Source organism: Poecilia reticulata, chromosome 12, assembly GCF_904066995.2.
Source record: "Poecilia reticulata chromosome 12, P_reticulata-male-v2, whole genome shotgun sequence".
Lineage (NCBI taxonomy): Eukaryota > Metazoa > Chordata > Actinopteri > Cyprinodontiformes > Poeciliidae > Poecilia > Poecilia reticulata.
The window spans coordinates 13700345-13715761 of record NC_088841.1 but is presented as its reverse complement, the minus strand read 5'-3'; positions in this window follow the sequence as shown (position 1 = coordinate 13715761).

Below are 15417 nucleotides of genomic sequence, written 5' to 3'. Positions count from 1 at the left end.
CTGAGCAACTCTTGTGTAACAATATTGAATGTCTAACTAGCTAACTGGGCTTTAGACGCAGAATTTCATTCCTACCATTACCGAGCTATTTTTTTAGAGTAATGGCATTTTCATAACTCTCCAAGTTTTAAACTAATTATAATATTGATGCCAATGTGGCAAACTTTAAACTTTTGAACCTGTTTTGGTTTGAATGTGAATTTAACTTTATTGAAGAGAAAGTTTTAGTGCCTGAAGTGATAGATTGTGTAGATCTTTGAAACCAAGAGATATTTGTCTTGTCTAAAGAACGTGTTTAAGAATAATAGCAGCATGATGTAACAAAACTCTCAAACCATTTCAAGTCTGCTTCTAAATCAGTTCCTAAACACTATCCCTTTGTTTAAAGTGCACTTTTTTCAATAACATATCTGAGGCTGATGCAGAACTTTAGAATAAATCACAAGACTTCCCCAACCCAGTCTTGTAGCAAACTGATCACCACTCAAGATACATTTGTGTTAGATGTTTTTGTTGTTTGCATCACCTGCTATGTTATGTCATTCTATGTTATGTAAAGTTCCTCCAAGGATTTTGCGTTGTTGTTCCTCCATTCAAACCATGGGAGCTCTGCAGGTTTATTTCTACCACAACGATCGGAAGTGGAGACCCTCAAGACCTCCAAAGCTCGCCTTCCAGTCTCAGACAGGCTGCCTGGCTGACCAGACGAGCTTGTCTAGAGGCACTCTGTCTCTAAGCCCAAAAGACAGGGTGTGGAAACTGCAGGCCTACAGAGTCTGCAGCCCGTTCTCTGGGAAAGTGGAAAACAACAGCACATGTTGGATCAAAGTAAGGCCCTCTGTTTCAGTTCTGCTGCGGCATGTTGTCTGGTTCTGGTGATACTGAGACTTTTTTTAACTTCCCTGTTCTCCCCAAATCCTGACGTCTCGTGGCAGAAGTTGCAATTTAGCTGTGAAACCATTTTCTTTAGAGTTCTGGTTACAAACCCGTAGGGATTTGTTTGATTCTTTAAATTAGTTTTGTTTTGAATGTTCTACTTTAAATTATTTGGTAGATTAATTTGCGTTGTTGGTTTTTGTCTGTTAATCTATCCATTTAGTTTTTCAGTTGATTGAAAATAAATGTATTTCCTGATTTAATTTACTATTAGCTATAATTGGTTGTCATAAGTACTAACTAAATAACTGACTAATCTACATGGTAGTAATTATTTCTTACTCACAGAGAGGTGTGGTAGGGATGGGAATAGGATTTGATTTGCTGAGACAAGTCTGCCGTCTGAAATAATGATGACTTCTTTCGTACTACTTTCATTGTCATCACTGAGTTTGTTGGTGGATCACTTGTTCAGTCATACAGGATCAGCAGCTGACAACATAAGCTCTTTTGTGCTCTGCAATCACAGGATGTGGCCAAAATCCATTCATTCTTTTTTACCATTTATAGACTGCCGGGATAAATGGATTTCAAACCTGGTGTAAAAATAGAAGAAAGAAAGGGTGGGGTGCAACAGAGGAAGGAAGGAGTAAATTATGAAACAGAGCTATCAGACCGCAGGGTTAAGAAGGAGTGGGTCAGGCCAGGGCAGTCACAAGGCAAATTGACTGTGATAATCAGGAAGTATGCTGTTGATTCGCAGCATAAAAACACATTTGTTTTTAAAATCCGTTGAATGAAAAAGTTTTATTTTGGGTGACTTGTTTTTCGACCTATTATTTGGGCAGAAAAACAACAAAGTAAAGCAAAAAAGAGTAAAGTTAAAATTAAACATGAGCCTTGATATATATATGATGTATTTCTTGATTCAGTGTGTAAATGTAAAGATCCCCCCCGCACCCACCAAAAAAAACCTCAACTTTATCTCCTTAACATTATATAAAAGATACTGAAATTGTACAAAAAGTTGTAACTAAGAAAGAGAAAAGAAAATGTGTTTTAAAAACATGGTGACAAGTATTTTACAAAAGATGTGGAAGAGATGTCATTGAAGGATGAGAACAATTTACAACATAGATACCAGGGAAAAGAGTAAATTATTGTGTTTAAAGAAAGAAAAGTATATTTGTGTTGATGGACTGTACCATCAAGCCTTCAAAACTTTATTAAAGAAGGAAAAAAATGAATGCCCAATTATAATATTACCCAGGCTTGTGGGATTGTGGGACTGCTTCCTGACTATCACAATTTGTGCCTTGACAATACTATCACATTCCATAAGGACAACGCAACACCTAATCCTAGCCGCAGCACACAGCAGCTCTTGGAGGATGTGGTTCCTGCATTCGTTCAAAAGAATGAGGGACCACCACAAAGAACAGTCTGCAATCAAATAGGCTATTGTGTGTGTGTTTAAAAAAACCCGTGAACACTTACAACTCTCACGGGAATGCAGGGCTCCTTTGGGTCATGGGGAAAAAAAAAACATCCAGGAGCGGTCTGTGAGGAAAACAGTGACTGCAGTTGTCCTACATACTCAGCAACACCCTGAGATTCAATAACAGTGAGCTTTTCACTGAAGAGGAAACTCCTGAATACAGAGGAAAGTTTGTTCCAATGAGCTAACTGTGTGAGATTTTCCATCCACGTTACAATACAGTGAGTTACGTCCACTTAGCAACAAGTTAATGATGCTCAAGTCATTTCTAAAGGGAAACATTAGCTTACAAAACTCTGACACAACTCAGTTTAGTCATACGCAGTTGAGCAAAATGCCCTCTCCACTAAATGCGCCATGTTCAACACACGGTCCTCACGGGAATTAGAGCTGCAGGAAGTGAGCTGACATTGTCAATTACATGGCTTCCAGATTTTTTTTTCCTTTTTATGTAAAAGTTAAATTGGCCGACTCTACCTATGGCGCAACAAAACCACTCAGCAGTAAGTTGAGAACATTGCATTGTAATTTGACGACTAAAGCTAAGGAAGTTTTTCCATTCGTGAACAGAAATGGCCAGATTTGATTTTCAAGTGCCAACTAGATATTCTTCCACGACCTACAAAACTCCTGCGTCACCTGCCATTAAAGGCAGGAATGACTGGAAAGCAGACAAATTCAAGTTGGGTAAAGTCAAATCAGTTATGCCTGCACATAAAAATGAGTTAAAGTAAGCCACTAATTAAAGCAAAAGTGGATTATTGAGCGTGAATAAGGGAAATTGACAACTTAATTGGGTGGTCGATGTTTTCATGTATGTTCTTAATATATATTGCATTTGATTTGTATGACTGCTGTGCTGGTGTGCCATATAACTAGTCGAGGTACTATAAGTAGCGAGTGACTCCTAGTAAAAGGAATGCAGATTGGAGTTTACCCCCTTTACTTCTGGCTCAAACGCACACTTAAGCAGCTGCAGCCTTCACTCTGCTTGATCCCATGAGCTGTATTTGTTTCTGAAAAAAATGTCTGTTATACTTGATGAAAATCCTTTAGAAACCATGTTGGAATATGTTGCCTAGCACCGTTTTTACTAAAGCAAAAAAATATATAAAAATCATCTCAGAACTTAAGTTTTTCTTCTTGTAAGCTTCTCTGACATCAGATTGAACTATGTGGAAAATCATGTATTTATAGTTTTGTACCTCAGGATTTAATGGTTTATGTTTCGTGAAGTCCTGCAGTAGAAATTCACGCATCCTGCTATTTTCATACAAACATTTGCAGAGAAGTAAAGGCCCCTCTAGCAAAGCGAAGCAGTATATTTATGTTCCACTGTTCAGGTTGACCGTATTAGTTAAAGAACAAAATAAAAAAAATTTAAAAATTGGATGATTCAACTAAGCTATATCTACATGTGAAATGATTTGAATGTGAATCATAAAAGACCAGAAATCTTTACAACACTGTGGTTAGATTGTCACAGGGGATGCAATGCATTTATGAATGAAAGAACTCCCCTCAACTCACTTCAGGGGAAAATGACGTAGTAGGCTCAAACTGTTTCAGATGAGCTCAGAAAAGAGTTCATTTCCATAGCTTCCATAGTGTGTGCAATATCCGACTGCAATAAACAATAAAAATATCAGAAATCCCAACTAGATTTTTCCTTAAAGACAATGCTTCCCTTCCATGTTTCAAGACATGCAATTGACATTTGGTTTGTCTCAGGTGATGTTTGCATCAAAGCAATTCCAACAACAACAACAACAACAAAAAAATGCTTCATATTCATAAGATGATTTTAACTTTCCAATTCCTATGTGTGTTGTTTTTAGGAACTGCACTCCATGATCACACGCATGACATCACCGGAAGCGTACACATCTGGAGGCCGAGACAGTGGATGGTTTTGGAAAGTACGCGGGTGCACATTTGGTTTCCGCTTGGCTGCTTCTCTGAGGCTGTTTTGTCTTAAAGGCCTGATTTAAAAAAAAAAAAAAAAGACTTTAAAGTGTTTATTTGGTTGGTGGTCAGACAATGGTGGGATAAGTGGCTTCGAATCTGCAGTCGCAGCCAGAGCAGTCCTGTAAAAGCTTTGAGGCAAATTAGCTTTATCCACTGTGTGACTGTTTTCACTTCCTTTGATTCTATTCCTGTTCCAGTCGCTGCGCCCCACTCACAGGACCTAAAAATGTGGTGGTTTTTACAAAAACGGCAAGCATTCATACATTGTCTATCAGCAACTGGTTCATTTGAAAATCTTTTCTCATCAGGTCTTCCTTAAGCATTGAGATCTGGCAACTTGTGTAAATAAATTTCATTTGAGGAGAGTTCTTCCTGACAACAACTGACTGGCAGAAAGCACAATGAACAGCTCTTTTTTTTAACTGTTCTCACCAAAATGTTCTACTATCAGCTTGCACATACGGTCTGCACCAAGCACTTTTGCCTTTTTTCAAATTTAAATAGACCAATTTTACATTTGGTCATGTATCTGCCTATCTGTGTTTGCAGGACTATTCATGCTTGATTGTTCATTGAACAATTGCCTTGCTGAGAGCGTGTGCTCTGGTCTGTTCAGAGAGAACTGCATAAATTGTTGTTTTACAAAAGCAGCTCTGCAGCACACACCCTCCTGCTTTCGCTCTCAATGTAAAGGTCAAGGAAAGACCTTGCAGATTCGTTTAATCATATTAAAGCTAATAGGTACGTGTCCTTTCCTCCCACTGTGTTACCTAATACCATGGCAGAAGATGCCAGCTTGTCCAGGTAGGATTTTAAGGCAGGATGTGAATTAAGTGACTGAAAAGGAGCAGAGAAAATAAACAATAAACAGGGGAAAAAAGAAAGTAAGGTGATACTTACGCATACTAATTAGCGGTTTCTGCTTTCTATAGATTTATCTATTTCACTCCCTTTTTTAGCAGACATGTCAGAAGTTTATATTTTGAGATGTACAAGTATTCATGTCTCTAACTTTACATTTTGGAATGTTGCAGCCAGATGTCTGAGTGTTTAATTTGTAATTTATTATACAAAACCAGCAAAGTAGTGCATAATTGTGAAAATAACAAAAGATTTAAACATTTAAGATATACAAATCAGAACTAAATCAACCTCTACGAAAGACTTGAAAACTCCTGAGACAATCTTCATCCGACTAAGCTTGGACTTTATTGCAAAGTGGAATTACTATAAGTTATCACTATAAATTATATTCTTGCAAAAAACAAAAACTACTGATGTGCTATATGTATATAGGATTAAAATAAACAAATGAAATTATGAGTGAACTATTAGTAGAAAATAATCAGAATTTTTATAATGACATTGGGCAAGGTACTTTGTACTACTTCCCATTTATTTATTTATTTTTCTTCATTTAACTCTTTCATTCCATTTTTTTCCATTGATTTATTTGTTTGTTTTGGCCAATGAATCACTTTTGTCATTTCTTAAGCCCTGACTTTCCATTAATCTCTTACCAGCTACCGCTGCTAAGAGACATGTACCAGGAGATTTTCCATCCCCTCCTTTACTGGTTTAAATTAGAAAACAGGGATCAGGGCCTGGAAACAGTATCTCTTATTTTATTCCCTCCTGACTGGCAGCAGATCAGAGTTAAAGTGTGGTAAAATTATTGAAAAATTGAGTTTTAAAGGCATACTATTTAATTTAATACAAGAGAACGGAAAGATTTTAAGATTTTATTTGGAAATTCCAACTGTTCTAAATATATAACTTATTTCTACTATACATATTTTGTCATAATTGGTTATCTAAGAGTTTTTCAGCCTTGTCAAAAGTCCCAATAACTCAGTTAGTTCTTTTTAATTGCTTGAACATTTTTTGTAATAGGCCCACACATCCTTTTTACTTCGAAGTTAAGCATTTTATATTTAAAACATGAGTTTGTAACCTTTTTGATCTAACTGCCAGCAGCGTTTATTTAAAACTTCTCCCCTCTCTCCTGCAGTGGATGACAATTATGGTGACATTTTTTGAGACTAAAAATAACCAAAGGAAATTAAAACAGAGGTCAGGGAGATAAGCTCGTCTTTACTGTTTGCATGTGCCAAGAATTTCAAGCGTTTTTAACAACACCCTTCTTCCCTTCATAATGTGTTTGTATTTCTGTTTCCTAACCTTCTCGTATGCCAAATGGAAAAATATTTTGTTTCAGCTTGAGTCGAGGTTGCTGCAAATCTGAGCAGAAGTTTCTCTAGTTAAAAAAATTCTCTCTCATTCTTTTTTCTTTCTTTCTTTTTCCTTAGCTATAATCAAAAGCAGCCTTAGATCTCAACACACAACCGCTAACACTTACCATGTGCAAGCAGTCAGCAGCTATCTGGCGTTTCAGTGTTTTATTACTAAATTCCTCAGCGTTGTCCAATCCAAACTATGAATTTTCCGAGATTTTTTTTCTTCTTAAACCAATCTTATAGAATGCATGAGTTGGCAGCTTAACCCAAATCCCACTTGTAAACAAAGAATGACTAAATGATGGCGCAAATGAGAAGACGGGTGCAGCGTAAATAAACAGATCGTTCTGCAGAGATTTGAGTTAAAGAGATACTTTGGCGTCACACACACAATAAAGCATTGGAGGTAGAAAGAGACGGAGGAAGAGAAGGGACGTTTTTGCATTATTTTCTTAATGAATGAAACATACACTTTGAACACAGAGTATGCCAATAAATTTGTGAGTTCAGTGATGACGCAGGCTTTGCGCCACACTGTGACTAACAAGCTTAAGCAGCTGTGTCAAGGCTGGTCTAGGAATGAAAAAGCTAAATGCCACTGGGGGAAGGTAGAATGGCACTCTGCTTAATATATCCCAAATACAAGGCTAGATAGCTGTGGCTGAACATCGTCACCACCGTGTCTAACTGGTCTGAGGTGGGATGACACAAAGAATATGGGTGCATCTACTGTAAAAATATGTATTTTTAGTTACTGAGAACGGTGGGTAACTCAGCATGTGTATACACTGCGGAGGAGTGAGTGTGCTGATGTACACAAACCCAGTTTTACAGTAAAATCTAAAAGTGAATCTGGGAAGCCATGTCATTTCCGATCCTCATGACTTCTGTGGTAGTGAAGCGTGGAGTGGGATATGAGAAGAGATCTATTGTTTAATGTTTATTTTTAGATTTGCGATGAAAAGCCAAAAACTGAAGACAAAGCAAGACAAGTTCACTGTAGAGAACCTTTCATGCATAAGGTTATTCAAAATGCTTTAAAGGAAATGAAAGAAACTAGGATGAAGGGAATTACATCACAATCAATTATTACAGAAGTTTACCACAAGTTGAGCAAAGAGGGAAAACAGCACACACTTTCTGAAATTCAAAACAAGCATATAAAAGGATAAATGTAATTTTAACCATATTTAATAATCAAATGAAACCTTATCAAACAAAATTACTCTGTCCCCGGCATTGGAGAAAAATAAAAACTGATTAATTCAAGACCTGCTTATTTGCCTTTCAAATAAAACAATGAATGAGAACAAATGAAAACTCTACAACTCTTCTTTTATAAAATATGTTAACAAATGTTATTTTTGAGGTTGCAATGCCATAGCTGTATTAACTTCTGTAGTTGATTCCTGTGATTTTTACACGACTTTGCAATAGACTGACACTTAATGCAGCATACAAAAGTTGACATAATAACTATTATCCCATGTTGCACTTTTGGCTACAGAGAGGATCACAGTTTTCATGTACTAGATGAGGGATCTGGAACCTGCAGCTCTGGAGCCGCAGGTGGTTTGTTGGCTCTGTGGCTCAGTGGATATGTTAAACAATATAATACTGATCTGTTATTTTAACTCCCATGAAAAAAAACCGGCGTCACCCTTCACCCCTGGTAGATGCGGCACTGCCGCAATACTTTTGGATATATGTGCGTATTTTTGTACTTTTCTATTTTATCTTCTTGACTTTTTAAGCCGAAGCTGACAGCATTAAACTCTAAATATAGATTTAACTAAGTATCCGTCATTACTGAATAAAACCATAACGGGAAGCCTGCCACAAAGCTTCTAGGTCACAACACTCACTCAGGGTTGCAGAAAAACGAGATAAAAAAAAATTGTCGGGAACTCATCCAGATTAGAGATCACGTTTGGTTTAACATAATCCTCAGCTTCAGCATCATCAGCAAAGTGTTGTGAGCAGAGATGTTGCACAAACAACAGAGTACGCTCACATGAGAGTGTGTGTGCCTAAGCAGCCCTCGGTCCTGTTCGGAGCTCTCGTTGGCACCAGGAGGATGTTTCATCCATTAAGATTATTTGGGTTCTATTTTTAATCTGTGTGCAATGAAACAAAACAATGGGTGTTATTATGACAATAACACACAGAAGTATACAGGCTTGAAATTGTGTTATGTTGTTCAAAATTAAGACTTATTTTAGGAGAACTCACACCTGTGCTCAGGCTGACAGCATGACCACAAAAATAAAACGTGTTTTTGTTTTTATATTTCTCACACGTATGAGAAATAAATACCTTTCCTGTACTACGTGTACTAAGGTGCAACTTTTAGTTAGAAATCTCTGCACTTCCACAGAACCCAAAATGATCCTTTATTAATGCTGTTAGTGCTGGAACAGGGGGGGGGGGGATGGTCTTTTAAGGACAGACAATTACTCTGGAAGTTTACTTTACATTGTCTTTCTTCTGTCACCGGCTGAGCAGACCCAGAAGAAAGCAAAGTGCAGTCTATTACCATGCTTTCCAAGTCCGTTATACCTGTGGGTCAGTTATGTAATTCAACACAATTAGAGCAAGAGCTCTATTTCTGATACAGGTAGAGACAGGAAAAGGACTGAAATGTTCTGTCAAAAGAAGAAAGGACTGTACAAAGAAATTACTTGAATGACACAGACAAAGGTGAACTACATAACAGGACGAAAGGGTTTTCTTCTCTGTGTGTGCTTGTAGACACGGTTTGCATATTGACCCACGCATTTTGAGTTTATTTTAAGAAAAACAAAGTGGAACACCAGCATCTTTTAAGTGACCCTCTTTGAAAGGCAGATATGATGAGATTCTCTATGGGGCTCTCTGCATTTTTCTTACTTTTCAGCAAGAGAGGTGTAAACATTGTTCACCTTTAGTCCCTCTCAAGGAGATCCAAAACTTTCTAAATGTGGCACCGTGTCATGTAGTATCTGTAGCAATTACAGAAACAAAAAAGAAAAGAAAAAAATTTTAAAAATCTGCTTTCACCTTAACAAAAAAAAAATCTGCTTTCATCTTAGTAAATGTGCTTCATATACTTATACAGCAATGGTTGTAACAGCAAGTTAATGTGAACATTCATGTACACAGTCTGTGATCTATTCACCTTTCACACTTTTCTGAGTTTTTGAGTTAAAAGCTTGAAGAATAAAATGAAACTGCCCCTGAAGATGAAACTGCGACATGAAAATCCAAATAGATAAAAGGTTGGACAAAACTCTATCATGTTAATTAGGGGTGAAATGGTTCAATCACACAGAAAACCCTTGAAGCCAAAAGTTTAGTTTCTTTTAAAGATGATTATCTCGAAAGTAATAGTAACATTTATTTTTTGTACTTTATTAACAGTTAACATGGCATGAAAAAGAGTAAATTACTTTACCAAATAGAAAGAGCTTGTGTGAAAATAAATATCTACAGCAGACTCCTGTCTGTTTGCAGTTCAGTATTTACAAATTTTCCTGTTTGGAGATTTTCTATGGAATGTGACTCCCAATTACTTGTGGAAACCTTTCTGGTGTGGAAACCTTTCTGGTTGAAGAGCATATCTAAAACAATTTAAAGAAAGTGCAGCTTTGGAAGCCGACACACAGCTATTTGACATGCCCAGTGCATAGCAGCCAATCCAGGAGCACCATTCACTTTCCCTAGTGCTGACTGGCTGTAATTTCTAGAGCGGATATAAGAATAAGCTTCTGCTGTCGTGTCAAGATGGTTTCCCCTGCGTATTAATGCGTACTAAGGTATATTTGGTGTTCGAACACATAAAGTTTTAAGCATCGTAGTTTTGGTGAATTTCAGCTGTATTCATAGGGGTTGTGGTCCTTAACCCCAACAAAAACCGAGGGACCTAAATAAATCGACATGTAGAATTAACTATTTATTTTAACTTCTAACAGTTTAAATGTCATTAAGACAATGACACACGTATGCTTATGTTAGTAAAACATAATGTGAATTAATGAATAAAATGCAAATATTGTTACTGGGAGTGTATTGCCAACAGTAGCTACCCTAATACCTGATCACTGAGCACAGCGACTAGTTACTCTGTCTTGTTTCCCAGTTTGTAATTGAAATATGATCATGTTGGTCGTGACGTCATTCTCAGATCCAATTTCCTACTAAGTTCCTACTTCAGAGGTGAATCATGTCCAGCATTTTGTCGAAACATTAGTTCCTTGGGAATAATAGGAGTGTTAGAAACCAGGACATCCAGAAGGTAATAAGGAGAGCAACCTGGAGCTTCCAAAAGGTATAAGACTAAAAAGAACAAGGGTCTCAGTTTTTAAAGCTTTACACACTCAGTTAAACAAAAAGGTCTAGAGAAGATTCAGCAGATTCTGCTTTGCAGGGAAAGGAAAAAGTGCTGCAGTGTTGTGTAACATCTATGTGTAGGCTGCAGTGTACCGTTCTGAGTCTCCCTGCCTCCTCATTCATGAGAGAGACGCGCACGCAGCTGGAGATTTGATTAAAGAGGAAAATTACAAAAGACAAGATAGATATTGAGTAAAAAGGTCAGAGTCGGAAAGGAGAGTAAGAAGAACCGCAGCTGTAGGGTCATTTGACGAGAGAGTCTAATAAGGCATTACACAAATTCAAAACGGGATAAAACAGCAAGTTAGAGCAGAAAAAAAAATTCTTACGTTAAAAAACCCCCCCGAAAAGGTCCTCTCTGATTACAAATAAAGATAAATTATGCAGCTCTTCTTGAGTGTCTCTGGATTCTTTTATCATTGGTTGTTTGTCATCGTACTTTCAGGACAGGGGAGACAAAAACAAGCTGCACCAGGATCCTGAGTGCAGATTACAATGAGGGTGATGAATATGGAAACTGAGGCAGGCCCTTGGCATAAAAAGCAGATTCAAACAGGGGGAAATCTCTGGAGTGGAGGGTCAGATGAGTGTGACGTTAAACAACCCTAAATATCAGAGCCATAAAGGGTTCCAGCCAGAAAGGCAGTGGGATGTGAGTTTTAGCAACACCCATCCACTAGAACTAAATGATGAAGTTAGTTGCAGTTTGCCTGAAAGTGCATCAAACTTGCATGAGTTAAAATCTATTTACACTTTGGAATGACTCTGCAAGTTGAACATGGCTTTTTGTGAAGTATATAACACAGCACACTGTATTCAAGAGCATATTCATACAAACGTTGATAGAACAGCATTAATATATGTGAAAGTGCATAAAATACAAGAGACTAAATTCACTAAATCATTAAAACATTCTAAAAATGTTTAATCTGATTATGGTTGCGTGTCGTTTTCATAGATCATTAGCTAACATAATTCAAATGAAAAAGTTTCTGATCTAATATTGATATGTTTGTAACTGATGAATTTCACCTCATTACATACTTCCTAGCTTTTTACTTCCCTTGTTACAAAACAAACACTTTGAACTTTGTGCAACAACACTTTAAGACGGGAGAGCTCCAGTTCATGAAATCATTTGCTACTAAAAAGCTTCCTTAAAAACGGAAATGTCACTCCTGACATTACATTTCCTGATCCATGATTTATTATCTGCCCAGAAAAGACACCAGGCAGTGTTTACAAGGTGCCTTTTATAGCTTGTACTCAGAGGGTAAACATTTTTTTTTTGGTCGGTCTCGTGCTGATGGTGTGGGTTGCAGAGAGGCAGTGCAAAGCAAAATGTGGTTTCCTAAAATTCATCCAAGAAACTGGGACACTGAGCTCAGTTTCTGTGAATTTAAAGTGTGCAGACAACCCAATCACTTAAGTGGCACCATTTCATGTTTCTGGAAATGCAGAGCATTTGTTCAAAGCCAAAAACATTTTTAGTCTCTGTTACTTCACTGCTTAGTGTTTTTTTAATTCTCCATTATGCTATTACTATAGTTTATGCTGTCTTTAAAATGTAGACAAAATATTTTATTGCCATTTGTCTACATTTGGCAATAAATGAGAAAAATGCATATCGGTCTACACTTTGAAGGCCACAAGAAATGAAAAAAGTGTAGAATTAATGGATATAATAATGACTTATTGCAACATGATTTGGACTCTTATCCTTGGTAACCCTTGGCGGTTATCAAAGCTATCACATGAAAGGAGAGTTTTAGATGCCATTTCATGCACGAAGGTTGGAACAAAAGGCAAAATAACTTGTAAGAAAGAAACTAGAAAACCAAAAAAGTGGGCAAAGTTAGAAATTCACTGACAGTTGCAGAATTGGAGGAAATTATGAGTGGCAATTTCTACAAATTTCAACAGAATGAAAGAAGCCTGCTTCAAAAACAAGATGTTCAATTTTAAACTAGAACATAGATTTAAATTTGTACATTTCTTATAAATTTAGGTTCACAGTGACATGAAATTATTAAGACATTAAACTCAGCTATGAACTTATACCTCTGAGGTGTTGCATCACTGGCAGATTTTAAAGTCCCTCAGCTCTGTCTCCCTTATAATAGCCATCTAATGAGCTTCCATTTATAGGCTATCATTTATATGATGTCAGTCCTCAGGTCAACACACAGCACCCTCATACACACACAGCTCCATATCTGAGTCTCCAAGGCACATATTCTTTGAAATGTCTTCCGTTCCTAATTTGTGATGCTAGGTGTTTCTCCTGACCCAGATGTAAACTATAACAATTACATAATCCGATACCTTATAAATGGACTGAGTGTATACACTGCTCTTCTTCTCATATCGACCACTCAAAGCGAATACTGGAGCTACATTCACCCAGCTGCACTCACCGACGTGAATACATGGAGATCAGTAGACAACTTAGGGTTAAGTGCAGAATGGCATCTGAGACGGGAGGAAGTTGGATTCAAATCCACAACTTCCCAACTGCAAGACGATTAAACTTTCCAGTGAACCAGGAATTCAGAATAAAGCTGAAGCAAAAGATGGGAGAAATTCATTGAAATAAAATGTAACTTACAACACTAAAAGAGCAAAAGCAAAAAAAAACCCATAAGTATTTGTAACCAAATAAAATTATGTCACTATAGTCTACTTTAATCCAAATTTAATTCAATTGCATGCATCCGTCCGTCCGTCCGTCCGTCCGTCCAGATAAGTTCTCTGTGACGGACTGGTGGTCTCTATTATTTTAGGGCACCTTTGGTATTTTGCATTGTAAAATATTACATCGTTGCTTTTGGTACCTATGTCAATTATTAGTTTAATTAATAATTTTATTAATGGTCTTTATTCATTTACCTTTTAATAACTAAACCGGTTCTTGTGATGTTCAGCTTTAAAGCAGCCTGTGATTGAACACATTGATCAATCACATCTGGATCACCTCGTTGTATGAAGCTGAAAGACTTAAGGGATACCAATAAAAACCGCATGGCAGCAGGACTAAAGGAAATGCCTAGCCTGGCTCTGCATCACACACAAAACAAAACACACTGCAGTTTGAATAATTTTACTTTCACTTTGAAGTGTCTCAGCAAAGGGCAAAAGGAGGTGCTTTGAATGTTCACTTTTCATGAGACTTTGTCATCATCTGCAGTTTTTTCCCAGCATTTCTTTTATACAGATGGGAAATTCTTTTATTTTCATTCATACTCTGAGTCCTTTGTAATTGCAAGCATAAACTTCTTGTGTGCATTTCTGATTAATCTGCAAGTAAATTTCGCACTCCTTCGAATCCACACAAATTTCAGATGTGTGGCTTGAATTTGTACTTGTAGTTGCCATTCTGTCATCAAATTCTCAGTGCATAATGTAAAGATCTATAAAGCATTTGTGATCAATATTTGTATGCTTATTTGTGTTGTCTTCTGTCACTTAAGAACAAAAAGGTACTTTGCCTTCGATTTTATTTCTGGCACGTTGCTTATATATGTCTGTAGGTGGATAAAATAACTCTGGCATACAAAGCAGAAGATGAATAAAGTGTCAGAAAAAGGACAGAACAGAATGACCTGTTTTATTTTCGAACTCAGTTCAGGTGCAGATTCTTAGTCATTCAGGTCATTTTATCCTGGGTTGGTTTAATCAAATTCATCGAGACTTTAACAAAAAACATGATTTTTTTTTCATATTTATTGTAGCATTCAATCCTCTTCCATGACAAATCGTTAAGTGACATGAACAACCAAAGATTTTACATAAGAAAATATATAACAGGAATGATCCGCTGTCTGTTGTTTCCAAAACAAATGTCCTAAAATACCAGAGTTGAAGACTTACGTCTTCTGAGAAATATCTGTCAATGAAACATCAAAAGATAATAAACTTATATTCCCCCCCCCAAAAAAAAACTGTAAAGAATATTCTGATGTCCAAAGTGGGAGTTATCATCTGAGGGAATCAGAAGTTGTTTGAAAAAACTCATTTTGACTATTTTAGACAGCTAACGGATAATGACCTCAAAAATAAAATATTTTTGAATACTCTTGTCTTTTTCTCTATTTAAATGAAGAGAAATCCACTGTTGAAGAAAACTCACATCAATGCCAAAAGTCTTGTGGGAGACTGCCGATCTCCACACAACCTGATCGAGCTCGAGCATTTTTGCAAAGAAGAACGAAGTAAAACTGCAATGTAAAAGTGCCGTATAACATTAACTGGGATCCTCGCTGGGTTTTTGTTAATAACAAACCAAATCTTTTCATTCATTTAAGTAGTCATCCACTGACACTGATTAGAAGGCTCCTTATCTAAATGTCCACTTTGGAGAGCCCAAAGTATGAACCCATCCTCTAATACACTCAGTTTTGTGAAGATGATTGCAGTCTGCGGTCTTGACTCCACAGTGACCAAACATAAAAACAACTATCAAGGACTAAA